This window comes from Saimiri boliviensis, chromosome 5 (genome assembly GCF_048565385.1).
Source record: "Saimiri boliviensis isolate mSaiBol1 chromosome 5, mSaiBol1.pri, whole genome shotgun sequence".
NCBI classification, from domain to species: Eukaryota; Metazoa; Chordata; class Mammalia; order Primates; family Cebidae; genus Saimiri; species Saimiri boliviensis.
In genome coordinates, this window is record NC_133453.1 from 146,800,286 (window position 1) to 146,818,992 (window position 18,707).

General features: G+C 37.2%; 1 protein-coding gene and 1 pseudogene across 2 annotated transcripts in view; both read right to left on the bottom strand.

Annotated features, from left to right (window-relative positions):
• OTUD7A (OTU deubiquitinase 7A) overlaps positions 1 to 18,707 on the bottom strand; it is a 338,001-nt gene that overhangs the window by 215,590 nt on the left and 103,704 nt on the right. The window lies entirely within an intron of this gene.
• Positions 7,503 to 8,624, bottom strand: LOC101029210 (myosin regulatory light polypeptide 9 pseudogene; annotated as a pseudogene).

The following is an 18,707-nucleotide window of genomic DNA, read 5'->3' on the forward strand; positions in this document are numbered from 1 at the left end:
CTTGCTTATATTGTTGGAAGGAATATAGAAATGATGCCACTCATTTAGAAAAAGGTATGATAGTTTTCTACATAACTAAGCACACATCAATTCTATTACCCTGCGGTTTCCCCACTAGGTATGCAAGAGAAATAAAGACATGTGTCCACACAAAGACTTGTGTAAGAATGATTAAAACAGCTTTATTCATAGCGGCATGACACTGAAAACAACCCAAATGTCCATCAAGGAGAGAATGGGTAATGACTGTGGTGTGTATATATGTATATACACACACCACCCACATGTATATGTATATGTATGTATGTATGTGTGTGTGTGTATATATATATATATATATATATATACATTTATATATATACATTTACATGTATATGTATATATATGTATATATATGTATATATGTATATATATAAATGTATATATGTATATATATGTATATATATATAAATGTGTGTATATATATATATATACATTTACAATAGAATACTTACTGTTAAATGATAAAAAATAATTACACATGGATACACTTGGCCATGTTGTTAAATCTCATAGAAGCTGGAAACAAGAGAATTCAAACTGCATAGTAGTTTTTACATGAAGTTTTATAATTGCCAAAACAAATATGTTCTAAATAATTTTTTTTAAATTTGTTGCTTTTGGAGGGTATTAAATGGAACAGGGCACAGTGAAACTTTCTGAGGTGAGAGAAAATTTCTGTATCTTGGTAGGGGTGTCTTTACATTGGTAGATGCATTTGCCAGAATTTGTTCAACTGCATACTTAAAATGTACATTTTACTGATGTAAATTATACCTAATAATACTACCACAGAAATGTTCAACTATACTTGGTTGATTTTTTTTCTTTAGTATTTGATGGCAATTCTGATACCACTTTCTGTGTATTCTAGATTTGAACAAATGAGTAAATATATTAAGATTATTGAAAGCAAAGTGTCTTACTACTGGTAAAAGGAGTTACAAATATGGGAAGGGTTATGCAGATTGGGACTGCAAGTATCAATATAAATTCTCATTTTTGATACATACCTACATTTCTAAGTTCTGACAAGGCCTAGAAGCAATGAGCACATCCAGTACCCAAATTCTGATTTCTAAATAACATCCCCTAATCAAAAGAAAATAGAACTTCCCAGAGAAAGGCTGATTTCCATGCTGGGGCAAAGACTGTAAAAGAAAATTCTAAATGATCTCCTTGCACAGAAAGGAAGGAGGTGTTAAGAGAATGGTGGACACAAACGCGAGGGACACAGAGCTAGTTTGAAGGGATTCCCCACCCACCAAATCTTGGGCAACCTGAGCATCACAATAAATAATTGTAGTAACAGAATATAACCCATTGGGTAAAATAAGATCCACAAGTCCATATAAACAGATGATTAAATAAATAGAGAAGATAAACCTCTTCCATACAGAAGAATGCCAATGTAGGGGGAGTAATACTTAGAAATTCATCAATGAGTGCTAAAGGTAGTAGATAACTAATAGATAAAAGTTTAATAAGCAAAATCCTATTAATTACAAATGAAAATAATTTTATAGGGGAGAAACCTATACTACCTTAACTAAGTGACCAAAATTAACACGACCAGTAATGGGACAAATCAACAGCATACACCTTTTTGAACCAATGTAATAGAAGAGACATAACATCACTTCCATGGCATTACTGGCACAAATGCACAACAGGACTTTAAGAAATCTCAGAAAACCCAAATTGGAAGACATTCTACAAATAACTTGTCGACGCTCCTGGAAAACACCACATCAAAAAACAGAAAACCTCTGGACCTGTTCCAGATTAAAAGAGACTAAGAAGACATGACATTAAGTGCAACCTAAGATCCTGGATTCAACCTTGGACCAGGAAAATAATACCTACAAAAGATATTATTGAGAGAATTGATAAAACTGAATATGGAGTGTAGATTGAATGCTAGAATTGTATCTGTATTAAACTTCCTGATTTTAATAACTGTACTACGGTTATGAAAGAGAGTGTCCTTTTTATATAAGAAAATATGCACTAATTTTTTTTTTTGTGGTAAAGGGGCATGATGACTCTACCAGTCTCAAATAGTTCAGAAAAAAAAAACACGATAATACACACACACACACACACACACACACGTATTCATATGCATGTCTATGTGTCTATATGCATACAAACACTATTATACATATTATATACAATAAAATGATTATATATATTATATATATAAACTATTATATATTATATATACAATGACAAACCATATATATATATGTATATATAATATATATAGAGAGAGCAAATGAGTTAAGAGGTATATGGTTGTAATATATGGTTGATTTGGGTAAAACACGTGGGGGTTCTTTATGTCATTTTACAACTTTTCTATACATGTGGAAGTAGATCAAAATAAAAATGATGACAAGGTTTACTATAATGATGGACTGTCAACTGGGACAACTACCCTTGAAAACCATTAAGCAATATCTACTAAAGCTAAACATACAAATACCCTATGAACCAGCAATTTCATTCCTAGGTATTACTCAATGGAAATACATAGATATGGTCATTAAAAACATGCACAAGAGGGCCGGGTGCGGTGGCTCAAGCCTGTAATCCCAGCACTTTGGGAGGCCGAGGCAGGTGGATCACAAGGTCAAGAGATCGAGACCATCGTGGTCAACATGGTGAAACCCCGTCTCTACTAAAAATACAAAAAATTAGCTGGGCACGGTGGCGCGTGCCTGTAATCCCAGCTACTCGGGAGGCTGAGGCAGGAGAATTGCCTGAACCCAGGAGGCAGAGGTTGCGGTAAGCCGAGATCGCGCCATTGCACTCCAGCCTGGGTAACAAGAGCGAAACTCCGTCTCAAAAAAAAAAAAAAAAAAAAAAAAAAAAAAAAAAAAAAACATGCACAAGAATATTCATAGCAATGTTATAATAGCATAGCATTCCTTTGCATCAATATATAACAATTTATTTTTGCATTATACCCTTGATAGATGTTTGGGTTGCTTCCAGTGTAGGGCTCTTACAAAAAGGATGGAAAGGTGCTGAACTTCCAGTGAAAAAAAGATACTCAAACATCCACCATGTGAGCACACATTTTAAAGTCTGGTTCAAACCAAGTTTTGGTGACGATGTGGAGTAAAGTGGTCTCTTACACACTGCTGGTGGAAGTGTACATTGGTACATCCACTTTGGAAAACAGTTTGGTATTCAGTATGTGAATTTGAGACAGATATCCCCCATAAGCCAACAATATCACATCATTATATACCTCTAGACAAACTTATACACAAGAGTAGAAGTCTGAGAAGGCTAATGGCAGTGTTATAATAGCTCCAAACTGCAAAGAATCCAAATGCTTATCAAGTAGAGTGCATTTTAAAAGTGGCATATTCAAACATCACACTGAATGGGCAAAAGCTGGAAGCATTCCCCTTAAAAACTGGAACATGAGGATGCCCACCCTCACCACTCCTATTCAACATAGTACTGGAAGTCCTAGCCAGAACAATCAGGCAAGAAGAAGAAATAAAAGGGTTACAAATTTTTAAAAAGGAAATCAAATTATCTCTCTTTGTGGATGACATAATTCCATACCTAGTAAAACCCTAAAGACTCCATGAAAAGGCTTCTAGATCTGATATACATAGTAAGTAAAGTTTCAGGATATAAAATCAATGTGCAAAAATCAGTAGCATTTTTATACACCAATAACATTAAAGCTGAGAGTCAAATCAAGAACACAATGCCATTTCAATGGCCACACAAAAAATATAATACCTAGGAATACTTAACCAAGGAGGTGAAAGGTCACTAAAGAAGAACTACAAAACACTGCTGAACGAAATCACAGATGACACAAATGGAAATACATTCCACGTTAATGAATTGGATAAATCAATATTGTCAAAATATTTGGCCAGGTGTGGTGGCTGACGCCTGTAATCCCAAGACTTTGGAAGGCTGAGGGGGGTGGATCATTTGAGGTCAGGAGTTCGAGAACAGCCTGATCAATATGGTGAAACCCCATCTCTACAAAAAATACCAAAATTAGCTGGGTGTGGTGGCAGGCACCTGTAATCCCAGCTACTCAGAAGACTAAGGTTCAAGAATCACTTGAACCTGGGAGATGGAGGTTGCAGTGAGCCAAGGTCATGCCACTGCACTCCAGCCTGGGCAACAGAGCAAGATTCTAATTTTTAAAAAAATTGTTAAAATGGTCATAGTGCACAAAGCAATTTACAGATTTAACACTATTGCTATCAAATCACCAATGTCATTTTTTTGCAGAATTAGAAAAAAACATTCCAAAATATATATGATATCAAAAAAGAGCCTAAATAGCCAAAGAAATACTAAGCCAAAAGAACAAAGGGGGGCAACACATTATCTGACCTAAAACTATACTATAAGACCTCAGTAACGAAAACAGCATGGCACTAATACAAAAATGGACACATAGAAGAATGAAACAAAACAGAGACTCTGCAAGTAAAGCCACACACCTACAACCACTTAATCTTCAACAAAGCCGACAAAAATAGGCAATGGGGAAAGGACTCCCTATACAAAAGGGAGTCTGGGAAAACTGGTTAGCCATATGCAGAAGAATGAAATTGGACCCCTACCTATCACCATATAAAAATTAACTCAAGATGGATTAAAATCTTAAATGTAAGACCTCAAACTATAAAAATCCTAGAAGAAAATCTAGAAAATAACCCTTCTGGACATTAGCCTAGGCAAAGAACTTATGACTAAGCCCTCAAAAGCAATTGCAACAAAAACTAAAATTGACGAGTGGAACATAATTAAAGTGCTTCTGCACAGCAAAATAAACTATCGACGGAGTAAATATAGCACCTAGAGAAATGGCAGAAAATATTCTCTATGCATCTGACAAATGACATATTCATGATCTATAAGGAACATAAACAAATCAACAAGCAATAAACAACCTCATTAAACAGTGGGCAAAGGACATGAACAGACACTTCTCAAAAAGAGACATACAAGTGGCCAAAAAACACATAACGAACTGCTCAACATCACTAATCAACAGAAAAATGCATGCCAAAACCACAATGAGGTACCATCTTATACCAGTCAGAATGGCCATTATTAAAAATCCAAACAATAACAGACAGTGACGCTACAGAGAAAAGAGAATGCTTATACACTGCATGGGGAAAGTAAATTAGTTAAGCCACTGTAGAAAGCAGTTTGGAGATGTCTCAAAGAACTAAAAATAAAACTATTATTCAACCCTGCAATTCCATTACTGAGTATCTACTCAAAGGAAAATAAATTGTATTATCCAAAAGACACATGGACATGTATATTCCTCGTATCACTATTCACAATAACAAAGATGTGGAGTCAACCTAGATGGCCATCAGTGATGGACTGGATAAAGAAAATGTGTTTCATATACACCATGGAATACTCTGCAGCCACAAAAAAGAATGAAATAATGTCCTTTTCAGAAACATGGGCAGAGCTGGAGGCCATTGTCCTAGGCCAATTAATACAGAAAACCAAATACTGTAAGTGAGATATAAATCTTGGATACACACAGACCTAAAAGCAGGAATAACGGATGCTAGAAACTCCAAAGGAAGAGAGGGAGGGAGGGGGCAAGGGCTGAAAAACTACCTGCTGGGTACTATGCCCACTATGTACGTGATGGGATCAGAAGCCCAAACCCCAAAATCACAAATATACCCTTGTAACACACCTGCACACATACTCCCTGAATCTAAAATTAAAGTTTTAAAATACTTTGTAAATAAATGTGTCATATTCATATACAAATAAAGCAATGAATATGAAGGAACTCCAGGTACCTACAGTGATGTAGATAAATTTCAAAGTATGTGTTGAATAAAAGAAGAGAGAAAAACACAAAATATATACAGTATGATTCCATTATGTCAAGTTGAAAACATGTAATGCTAAAGTATGATGTGTATGGATACATACAAATGCAGTACAACTACAAAGCAAAACTACGTTGTTTTGGATGACGTGTATGAGGAAAATCTGTCCTTATAGAGAAATGTAGTTGGAAAAGTGGGGAGTATTTTAGTAGGTTTTTCAAGTAAATGTAGGATATTCTTTAATATCATTCTGAAACTTGACAAGCGATAATTGTTTAAAAGCTGGTGGCATTGTGGAATCTAACATGACATCAATGAACATTTTGTACTCTTTACTCTAAAATCCATTGGTCCAGCTTATACTCCAAATGAATCTTTTATTCATGCATAATTTTGCTACATCATGCATTAGTCATTTAGAAAACATTAGCTCGCTGAGTTATGAAGCTTTTTCAAACGTTGACATACTATATTTCATTATGTAATATCAAAAATCATATTAACTAAAGTTACCCCCAATATCAATAAGGAATTTAAGTGCTTTTAAGCTATTTAGGTCATGTTTTAAAGAATCTGAATGTTGACTTGAAAGCAACAAATAGTATTAATTGTTTTAAATGATAGACTTAACTCATCATTTTTGAAAAAAAGAAAACCTTTGTCATCCAACAAAGTCTGAGTAAACATAGTTTGTCAGTCATTCTTTTGGTAAAAGTGGTGTTTCATGGAAAAGGAGGCTGCTTAAGCGTGCAACTGAAACAACTGCACAGATGGTGATTTCGTTTTAAGACCACCATCATGTGTGGCACAAGTGTCAGAATATTAAAATGGCTTGTATTCAAGGGTCAATATTCAATCAAATGAATCATTTTTACTGTTTCATCAGGGACATTACTAAGGGAAATTAGCATTTACTTTTACATTGTGCAAAATGGTGAGGAATACAGTGACTAATGGCACAGTTTGATGCCACACGCTTGATTCAAGCTAAGGTGCCAGCAGTGTTATCACCGTTACTTCTTGTACTATGGCCCAAATATTCACAAAGTGAAAAAGGCAAAAGACTTTTTTTTCCAACAAATTACCCAAAAAGAAATCTCCAAGTTCACACAGTGTCTACAAAATACTTACTTATTTATTTATATTTCCATAGGTTATTGGGAAATAGGTGGTCTTTGGTTACATAAGTGAGTTCTTAAGCGATGAGGTGTGAGATTTTGGTGCATCCGTTACCCAGGCAGTATACACTGCACCCTATTTCTTTTCTTTTTTCTTAATTTTTTTTTCTTTTCTTATTGCATTTTAGGTTTTGGGGTACATGTGAAGAACATGCAAGATAGTTGCATAGGTACACACATGGCAGTGTGATTTGCTGCCTTCCTCTCCTTCACCTAGATCTGGCATTTCTCCCCATGCTCTCTCTCCCCAACTCCCCACCCCCCACCCCCCACCGTCCCTCCCCTATTTCCCCCCAACAGAACCCAGTGTGTAGTGCTCCCCTCCCTGTGTCCATGGCTGCAACCTATTTCTAATCTTTTATCTCTTACTCCCTTCCCACCCTTTCCCCCCGAATCCGGAAAGTCCATTGTGTCACTCTTTTTTTTAATCATAACGTTTAATTATGGTTCAGAAAAAATTGAGCAAATAACTTTCTCTGAAAAAAAAATATTGACTCTGTATAGACCACAATTATTGGGGGGAGGGGGAAGGCTGGTAGGTTAAATTACCTTATTTTCTATTCTAAAAATGATATTAATAGAAAGTCCTGTTTCCAGTCTGAATATAAAGACACATGTGCCCAAAATGGCTGAAAATAAATACAACAGGAAATGCAAAGGCTGTAAAGCTAAGGGCATGAAAGAGAAAAATCTCAGAAATACCCAAGTCGCAGCAAGGAACATTTGGCTGGAATTTGAAGTTCTTTCAGTCATCTCTGTCTTTTGCTCCATGTTTCAGGATGCGTGTGAACTCGATGTAACTGAAATTCCCCTTTTTGTCAATAGCTGCGTCTCTGTATAGCTCATCCACTTCCTCATCCATAAATTGGTCCCCCATGGTTGTCAGCAGCTCTCTCAGGTAATCTTCCTGAATGGTACCAGTTGCTTCTTCATCAAAGCAAGCAAAAGCATTTCTGATGACAACTTCGGGATCTGTGCCATTTAACTTCTCACCAAACACAGTGAAGAACATGCTGAAATTGATGGGGCCTGGAGCCTCATTCATCATGGTATCCAGAAACTCATCAATTGGATTCTTCCCCAGTGAAGCAAGCATATCATGCAAATCTTCCTTGTAGATGAAACTATCTCTGTTCTGATCAATCATGTTGAAGCCCTCTTCGAACTCCTGAATCTGTGACTGGTCAAACATAGCAAACGCATTGGATGTTGCGTGCTGAGGGTGCTTCTTGGTGGTCTTGGTCTTTGCCATTTGCTTGAAATGGTGGTGGTTAAATCCTGGCACAGCTCCAAGAATCTGAGCACCTCAGCAAGTCCCTCACTGCAGCTAAACCATTGTGTCATTCTTATGCCTTTACATCCTCATAGCTTAGCTCCCACTTATGCAGGAGAACATACAATGTTTGGTTTTCCATTCCTAAGTTACTTCACTTAGAGTAATAGTCTCCAATCTCATCAGGTTTCTGCAAATGCTATTAATCCATTCCTTTTTATGGCTGTATAGTATTCCATCATATATATATATACTGTATAATATATATATTATATATAATGCAATAATACATATATACATGTATATATGCATTATTGGAATATGATGGAATATATATATATATATATATATATATATATATATATATACACACACACATACATACACATACAGTGTTCTCTGTTCACTGCATCCACACCAACATCTATTATTTTTTGATTTTTTTTATTATGGCCATTCTTGCAGGAGTAAAGTGGTATTGCTTTATGGTTTTAAATTGCATTTTTCTGATCATTAGTGATGTTGGCCATTTGTATATTTTCTTTTGAGAATTGTCTATTCATGTCCTTAGCCCATTTTTTGATGGGATTGTTTGTTTTCTTCTTATTGATTTGAGTTCACTGTAGATTCTCGATATTAGTCATTTGTCAGACATATAGATTGTGAAAATTTTCCCTCACTCTGTGAGTTGTCTGTTTACTCTAATGACTGTTTCTCTTGCTATGCAAAAGTTTTTTGGTTTAACGAAGTCTCAGCAATTTATCTTTGTTTTTATTGCATTTGCTTTTGGGTTTTTGATCATGAAATCCTTCCCTAAGCCAATATCTAGGGTTTTTCCAATGTTATCTTCTAGAATTTGTATAGTTTCAGGCCTTAGATTTAAGTCTTTAATCCTACTTGTTTTTTTTGTAGAAGATGACAGATGAGGATCCATTTTGACTCTCCTACATGTGGCTAGCCAATTATCCCAGCACCACTGTTGAAAAGGGTGTCCTTTCCCCACTTTATGTTTTTTGTTTCCTTTGTTGAAGATCAGTTTGCTGTAAGTATTTGGATTTATTTATGGCTTTTCTATTCTGTTCCACTGGGCTGTGTGCCTGTTTTTATAACAGTACTATGCTGTTTTGGTGACTATGGCTTTATAGTATAGTTTGAAATCAGGTAATGTGATACCTCCAGATTTGTTCTTTTAATATTATTATAAAAATCATTTTGACATTGTGAACCTTCTGAAAGTTTCTCAGGGACCCTAGTGGTCCATAGGCCACAGTTTGAGAACTGCTGGAGTAGAGGTCTGAAGGAGCTTCTCCTGGAATAATGGGTTGGTTTCCTTATTAGTCTAGTTAGCTGGCATAGAAGAGGGAGAGAGTGCATGTGCGCACGAGAGAGTGTGTGTGTTTGTGTCAAAGAGAAAGTGAGATATTTTGTGTGTGTGTGTGTGTGTGTGTGTGTGTGTGTGTGTGTTAGAGAGAAAGAGAGGGAGAACTCCAAGGAGGATAGAGATGAAGGAAAGGTGGGAAGAGGGGAAGTGAAGGTGGGAGGGAGAATAAGGGAAGACAGGAGAGAGGGAAGGAGGAGGAATGGAAGGAGGGGAAAAGCGAGAATGTATTAGTTACATGTGGCATACATTAATTTTTATCCCGATGGTGCCAGAAGCATTTGAAAATACAAGAGAGCTTCCATTTTTATTTTTATTCATTTTTATATATTTTTTCTAGCTAGAATAACCAGTTTAGAGAGCTTCTTGATATATCTGAGGGTGAGCTAGAATGCTACAGGGTGAGAACTTACAATGGGACCTTTCCTGTCCATTAGTATCAAATAGGAGGCATCATGTAAGGAAAAACTAAAATGTATACTCCTTAAACAAAAGAGGTGGTCTTCCAGCCAAGTAAAATTTCAAGTAAGAATGGAGTTTTCATTGAAATGCTTCTCAATCTACCTTCAAGCTTTGGCCCTGCCCATTTGCTCGTTTTCCACCCAGTGCCTAGGTCTGTAACAGACTGGCAGCCAGGCAGGCAGCAAGGCAAACAGGGGTGTGCAATGGCTGGTGCAGGCTACCTGGTGCTCACTGGGAAGGGTTATGGGCTCAAGCCCTTCTGCAGAGGTGTGTCACAGAGCAAGAGAGCACAGCTGAGGACTCCAGCCTCACCTCCAGTGGTCACTCCACTGAGGATGAGGAGCCCAGCTCCTGTCCCTTGACCTGTCTTGCCCCACTGGCCATGGAGTTAGCTGTGCCCAGGAACACTCTACTGCCTTTGGGCACCTGATTTCAACGTCCACCACACCTCTGACCAAGGGCCTGTGGGTCCTTTGTTGCTTTTTCTTTCTAAACACAGAATAACTCTTTCACGGTTTATCTTTCTTTTTATTTAGTAGTTTGAGTTTTACATTATCATCATTCATCATTATCTTATCTTTCTCTTTACATTTTAAATTGGAACAGGGATTTCCATGGCAAACAATAATTGTGAGGATAATCTAGACCTTAAAGAAAACCTTGTTTTTCCTCTCAAGGTACTTGTCAGGGCCCTGGAAAAGCCCATAAGACAGTGTTGCTACTGTGGTCCCAGAGAAGGCTGTACAGTAGTGCTGACACCCAAAGTCATTGTTCTCATTATATAATTGATTATGCCCTTCAATGCTCCATCTCCCAGAGCTAATGTGGCCAGAGTGACAGAGACAGGGCTGCCCTCTCATCCATTCACTGGGTCCTTTCTGAGGACAGGAATGTATAAAAACCCAGTGCACGCCACACACACACACACACACACACACACACACACACACACACAAACTCGGTTTTTATTAATCCTGAAACAGTTCAAGTTAAATAAGAATCTGGGAATATCTTATGCAAGATAAATAAATTAGTTGACATCACCTTACACTTTACCAGTATATGTAATTCTGACAAAACTTTTGGCCTCACACAGCACCTACTGCAGATCTAATAACTATTAGGCATCCCTCTTGGCTTCTAAGGAACAGTATGCATAAGAAAGCAGTAAAGATTGTATACTGGGTATGTGGGGGCCGATGATGTTGCTCCATGACATAGAGATGATGGCAGGAAGCCATCCTCTTCCTCAAAGCAAGAGCTCTCTCCTTTCTCCACTGGAATGTCACTGGACTGAGCAGGGGTAGATGGCACAGGCACACATCGCATGGAGGCTCTTTAACCTCCATGCAGAGGAGGTGCCTGTCTAGATGAACCCAACCTCACCGTGCTGTCATATCCACACCCATACCCCACATCCTGCTTCTCTCTAGGGCAGAAGCAGATCTCATTAATCCTGCACCTCCTGGTGCTGAACCTCCAGGGATCTTAAGTTGGAGTCCAGACAGTCAAGGATCTAGTTCTACCCCCAAAGTTTGGGGAAGTTACTTCATCTCTTCTTTTATACAATGTGGATGGAAATGGCAACTTCCTCATAGGGTTACTGTAGAGATGAAATGAAATAATATATGTAAACACATATAGGGTGCTTGGCACAGAGAAAGGATGTGCTAGAGGTTAGATCTTACTGTATCCCTCCTAGTACCACTGCTATTGCTATTACTCAAACACAATGGTCAAGAGGACAACTGCAGTATTATTTCCAATAACCACAGAAATACATAGAAAAAAATGTGAGCTACAGACTAATCAATAAAGTAACAAGGAGATTTGAGAGCCAGCCCCTGGACATTACCAGCCGGTTGCAACATTTTCCCCTGGAATTGTACCATGGGCAACCTGGTACACTGTACCTTGCCCTAAGGATACTAAATCTCTTTTCCAAGTCACAAACCCACAGTCACTAATAAAATGTCAATTAAATTTCAAAGTGTACTTACAGGTCACCTTCATCTGGACAAAGCATATTATATAATGAATTAGAATTTAATAAGGAAGTGCTTTAAAATAATTCTGTAGAATTCTTTGGATATTGTCAGTGCCTTGAGTAAATAAATAGTCCACAAAAATAAATACGAGGGTGCAAATAGGCTTCCAAAGACGAGGCTGAACCACTGATGATCCTTAGAACAGATGTGGCAAGAACTGTATCACCCACAACAATGGCCACCCACAACCCTCACTTGAACGAGCACAACAATATTCAGCACTAAGTAGTTTGTGAAACTATTTTAAGGGAACCCACAAAAATAAATGTCTTGAATTTTTATTTCATATGAATCCTAAAATGTAGGCTTTTATTTACTTTTAATGTTGACAAATTATCAAAATGGACTGAGGGACCTTAAAGATCTTGCAGTCAAAGTTCAAAAACTACCTCAAGATAGCTACTTCCTCAAGACAGCTACTTCCTCTTCAATAGATATAACACTGTAGAAATGGATAGTATCATTGGGATAAAGGGAGATACCAACCTGTCTGTCATACAAAAAAACAAAAACAAAAACAAAATCAAACACACAAACAAGCAAAACAAGAAACAACAGTGCCTTTCTGCTAAGCATGTGGTCATCTCCCTCTGGAGACACGGCAAAGGATGGTCCTGCTGTGTAAGTCAGGAGCCTCAGCTGGTCTCAATCTACTGAGTCCTCCTCCAATCTGGGCCTTTGACTTTAAAATTAGCAGGTACAATCATACAGACTCTGCAGAAACCTCCCTTCCCTGATGCTCTTCTGACTGTATTTTATAAGCATCCTGCATCAATGCCAGAACTGTCTTCTCTCTGGCTACAGGAATGCTGCTCAAACCAGGGAGCAGACATGGTCATTTATAAAGACTATGGCTGGCATTGGAACATCACAAAACTAGTATGTTCTAAAAATATACAGCAATCAACAATTCACTCAAAGTTGGGGGGATTATTTTGCTTCAGCTTAATACTTTGCTGAGCTCCAGACCTGGAGCTAATGGCTTCTTTGACATCTCCAACTGGATGAAGCACAACTTCTTCAAACTCACACGACTCCATTAGAAATCAAATCTCCACCTAACCTTGCACCTCATCCAGTAGTTCCCATATAAAAAAATTGGGGAGTTTTCTTAAAAGTTGTGGTTTAGCCTGGGCTTCAACCACAGTGATTTTGATATAATTTTGACTTTGATGTCAGGGATGTTACTGAGGCGCTGAATTTTTTTTTTTACCTGTCCCTCCCCAGGGTTGAAAATCACTGCTCTAGATATTTTAAATGCCTAACACTTTAATGGGTCTATACCTTCTCCCACAGGTTGTCAATCTTAAAATGTTCTAAATTGCTATAACCTTTCACCCAGGAACACTGCAGTCCATATCAATGTACCATTGAGAGCCGTGCAAGGCAGCAGCTCTGTGGTCCCATGCCTTGAGGTCTTCAGCATTCCATGCTCCTTTGTAGCAGCTATCAGCTTTGTCTGTATATTAGAATCACTTGTGCTTCTTTTAAAAGACACTAACGCTCAGAAATCCTGAGCCAGTGGGCTTGAATCCCACTGATAAATTTTTTCGAGGTCCCAAGGTGACTATAATGTACAGCCAGAGTCAAGTACCACTTATTTGGCACCTACCCCAAAGAGAATTACTAATTTCTGCAAAGTATCCAATGGCCATGTGTGCCTGAGTCTGCCCTTCTCAGGGCCTACATTCTGCTGATCTTGTCACTTCTCATACTTTTCCTTCTTCTGAGTTCTGCTTCTCTAACTGCCTTGCGTAAAAGACTGTGGCTTACTGAAGAGCCATGCTTTCTTTGTTTCTTTTTTTTATTGAGATGGAGTCTTGGTCTGTTGCCCAGGATGGAGTGCCGTGGCATGATCTCAGTTCACCGCAACCTTCACCTCCTGGGGTCAAGTGATTCTTCAGCCTCAGCCTCCGGAGTAGCTGGGATTACAGGCATGTGCCACCATGCCTGGCTAATTTTTGTGTTTTTAGTAGAGTGAAGGTTTCACCATGTTGGCCAGGCTGGTCTCAATTTCCTGACCTCAAATGATCTACCCGCCTTGGCCTCCCAAAGTGCTGGGATTACAGGCAGGAGCCACTGCGCCTGCCCAGAGCCACGCTTTTACACGTAATACTCACACCTCTCCCATCCTACCCTCTACTCCACGTCACTTATTCTGCACTTTCATAAGACTGTGAAAGACTATGAAGAACCAGAAAGACTGTGAAAGAAAGTAACCCTGTAAAGTGAGGTGTGAACTTCTGGCTCACCTCTGAGCTGTACGTGCATGGATCTAACCCTAAACAGTACACCAAAGGCTTTGATTATAGAACTGCAGGGCTAACTACCATCCAGGCCCCAGGCTTGCCACTGAGTGGTGCATAAGCTACAGAAGCATCCAAATAGCACTGCAAAGCCTCTGAAAACAGATTCGACTTTGGAACCACATCCCAAGAAGGGTCAGAACTTGAAAGCTGAACCTAACCATGTAGATTGCCTGATAAAACAAAGTAAGTCAACACTCTCCTTTTGATAAGACATAGAGTCTGATAACATAATATTCCAAATGTCCAGGATTCAATCCAAATTACTTGGTATACAAATGACCAGGAAAACCTTTACTGCTAGAAAAGGGAAAAACAACACATGCCACTCTGAGATGACAAAAATATTGGCAAAAGCAGCTATTATAACCATGCTCCAAGATATAAGAATAAACAAATGTACAGGCAGACGTCTCAGCAAAGAAACAAAAGATATAAAGAAGAACCAAGTGGAAATTTTAGAGATGAAAAATACAATCACTGAAATGTAAAAAATCTTCTTTAGATGGGTTAAATGGCAGAGTGGAGATAGCAGAGGAAAGTCATTGGACCTGAAGAGAAATAAATAGAGACTACCTAATTTGAACATCAAAGAGAAAAAAATGAAAAAATAATTAAGAGACTCAGGAAACTGAGGGAAAGATCTCAAAAGGCTGAACATTTGTGTCATCAAAGTCCCAAGAGAGAAGTTTAAGAGTCTGGTGTGGAAAACAAAATTTGAGAAATAATGGCTAAAATCTTCCCAAATTCAGTGAAAGACAAATTTGTGGATTTGAGACACTCAGGGAACCCCAAGCAAAACAAAATAAAAGAAATCCAGTCCCAGCCAAATCATAATCACGGAGCTGAAAACCAAAGGCAAGATTTTTGACAAAAAGCCTGAATGCAGTAAGGAAAAATCACTGCATTACAAATAGGAGAACAATCCTTTGACTGACTGTAGATTTCTCATCAGAAACCACAGAGGCACAACATTTTTAAAGGAATGAAATTAAAGAACTGCTAACCCAGAAATCTATACTAAGTACAAATAATCTTCAAGAATGGAGAGGAAACAAAGATATTCTCAGATCAAAGAAAATGAAGAGAATTAGTCACTGGAGCTGCTCTGAAAGAAATGTTGATGGAAGTTGCTCAGACAAGAATGACATTGGAGGGAAACTTGAAACTTCAGAAATAAAAAGCAACAGAAATGGTATATATATGGGTAATATAATAGATTCTTCTCATAATTTCTACACAATACCTATAAAGTGAAATTTATGCTAGGTGCAATGGCTTATGCCGTCATCCTAGCACTTTGTGAGGCCAAGGTGGGCAGATCACTTACACTCAGGAGTTCAAGACCAGCCTGGACAACTTGATGAAACCCCATCTCTAAAAAAAATATAAAAATTAGCTGGGTGTGGTAGCGCATGCCTGTGGTCCTAGCTACTCAGGAGGCTGAGGTGGGGGGATCACTTGAGTCCAGGAGGCAGAGGTTGCAGTGAGCCAAGATCGCATCACTGCACTCCAGCCCATTTCAAAAAAAAAAAAAAAAAAAAAAGTAAAAGTTATAACACTGGTGGGATTTTCAGTGTCCACAGACGTAGTACATAAGACATCTACAACATAAAGGGGGGGAAGTAAAGGAACCTATAGGGTGGTAAGGTTTCTAAATTCCACATTAAGTAGTTAAAATGTTGTTCTACACAGACTGTGAAAAAATAAGTATGAATATTGTAATCTCCAGAGCAATCACCAAAAATTATACAAAGAGAATATCTAAGTAGACAAGTTAAAATAGAATATGAAAAAAATTCAAGTATACCAAAGCTAGACAGTAAAGGGGAAACAGAAGTACAAAAAGACAGAACAAAAATAATTTTAAAAATAATAAAAAATTGTCCACGAAAGTACAAACAAATCAATAATTAAATCCAAATAATTGCAATATACCAATTATTAGACATAGATTATTGGAATGAATTAAAAAATAAGACTCAACAATATGCTTTCTCTATGAAATCTATTTTAAGTTTAAGAAAATAAGTAGGTCTAAAGTAAATGATGGCCAAAGATACGTTATGAAAACATTCATGGAAAGAAAGCTGTAGTAGTTCTATTAACATCAGAAATATTGTCAGACATGGTAGACCAGAGCAAAGGAAATTCCAAGGATTAAGAGGATAATGAACAATGATAAAAAGTTCAATTCTCCAACAAGACAAAATAATCCCAAATGTGTATGCACCTAACAACTGAGCTTCAAATTCCATGAAGCAAAAAACACTTGGAATACAGTTTGGCAGTTTTTAAATAAAATTAAACATATACTTATGCATGACACAGCAATCTCATTCCTAGATACTTATTCTAGACAAATGAGAACGTAATTTTCCCAAATGCCTATTCATGAATGTTCACAGCCACTTTATTTGTGATAATCTCAAACTGGAACCTCCCAAATATCCTTCACAGTGTGAATAAATAAACTAACTGTGGTGCATCCATCCAATTACCTACTTTTCAACAATAAAAAAGGAATGAACTATTATTGATTTTACACAACAAGGATAAATCTCAAATCTGCTATGCTGAGTGAAAGAAGCCAGTCCAAATATAACACATACCATATGATTCCTTTTTTATGACACCCTGGAAATAGGAAAACTATAAGGACAGAGAACAGATTAGTGGTTGTCAGGGATTAGTTAGGATTAAAGGAAGGGCTGACTACAAACGGGCAGCTTGGCAGCAGCGGGGGTAGGGGAGGGGGGACTCTTGCTCTACTCTTAAGGCTCTGATGACACAAGTGTTCATTTCTGGGTGATAAATTGTTCTGCACACTGATTGTGATAGTGGTTAAATAAATCTATACGTGTGTTAAATTCAGAACTATACACTAAGAGTTAATTGTGCAGTATGCCAATTCAAAAAACAAAGTTAAAAATGTAACTATATGAGAAAAGGCAGGTATGAAATTAATAAGCTAAGCATCCACCTTAAGAAACTAGAAAGAAAAGCAAGCTAAACATAAAAGTAGAACAATGAAAACAATGGAGATCAGAACAGAAAATGGAAAAATAAAATATCAAATACTGGCTCTCTGGAAATACTAACAAAATTGACAAACCCTTAGTCAGATTATCAGTAATTCAAGAGAGTACAGAAATCACAAAAATCATGACTACAAGAGGGGATATTGCTATCAAATCTACAGACACTAAAAGTATTAATTACATGGGAATATGAACTACTTTGTGTAAAATAGTCAAATAACTCATATTAAATGGACAAATTATTAGAAATACAGAAATTACCAAAGACTACACAATAATAAAATAGAAAACTGGTAATCAAATTCTTCCCACAGAGTAAAGCCCTGAAGTTCTAAAATGGTGTCACTGGTGTATTCTACCAAGCATTTAAAGAAAGGGTAATATAAATCCTTCACAAATGCTTTCATAAAATGCTGAAGAAGGGAACACTGCTCAACTTATTCTATGGAGTTAGCATTAGTCTGATATCAAAACCAGACAAAGAAAAGAAACTATAGGCCAATATCCTTCATGAACACAGACATAAATTATCTTAACAAAATATGAGCAAAACAAATTCAACAACACATTTAAAAAGATACACCATGACCAATTTGGATTTATTCTAGTAATGTAAGGTTGGTTTAACATTGGAAAATAATATTATGTTAACAGAATAAATGAAAACACCAAATAATAATCTCATTTGATACAGAAAATGCAGAACAGCCTTTGACAAAGTCTACCATCTATTTACGATAAAAATTCTCAAAAGATTAAGAATATAAAAGGGCTCCCTCAACCTGATAAAGGGCATTCTTGAAAACCCCACAGCCTACATCAGACTTCATGATGGAAGTGTGCATGCTCTACATCTACGATCAAGAACAAGGCAAGGATCCCCCTGGCACTTGCCCCTCATGGTCCACATTGTACTGGAGGAATAAGAACAATGAAAAAAGAACAACGACAAATTAAAGGCGTACATATTGGAAAGAAGCAAATCTAAATTGATGTTATTCACAGATGAGTTTTTTAAAGAAAATTATAAAAAAATCTACAGAAAAATTACTAAAACTAACACATGACTTTAATAAGGTCATAGGAGGGTAGATATTGAAAGAGAAAGAAGATCA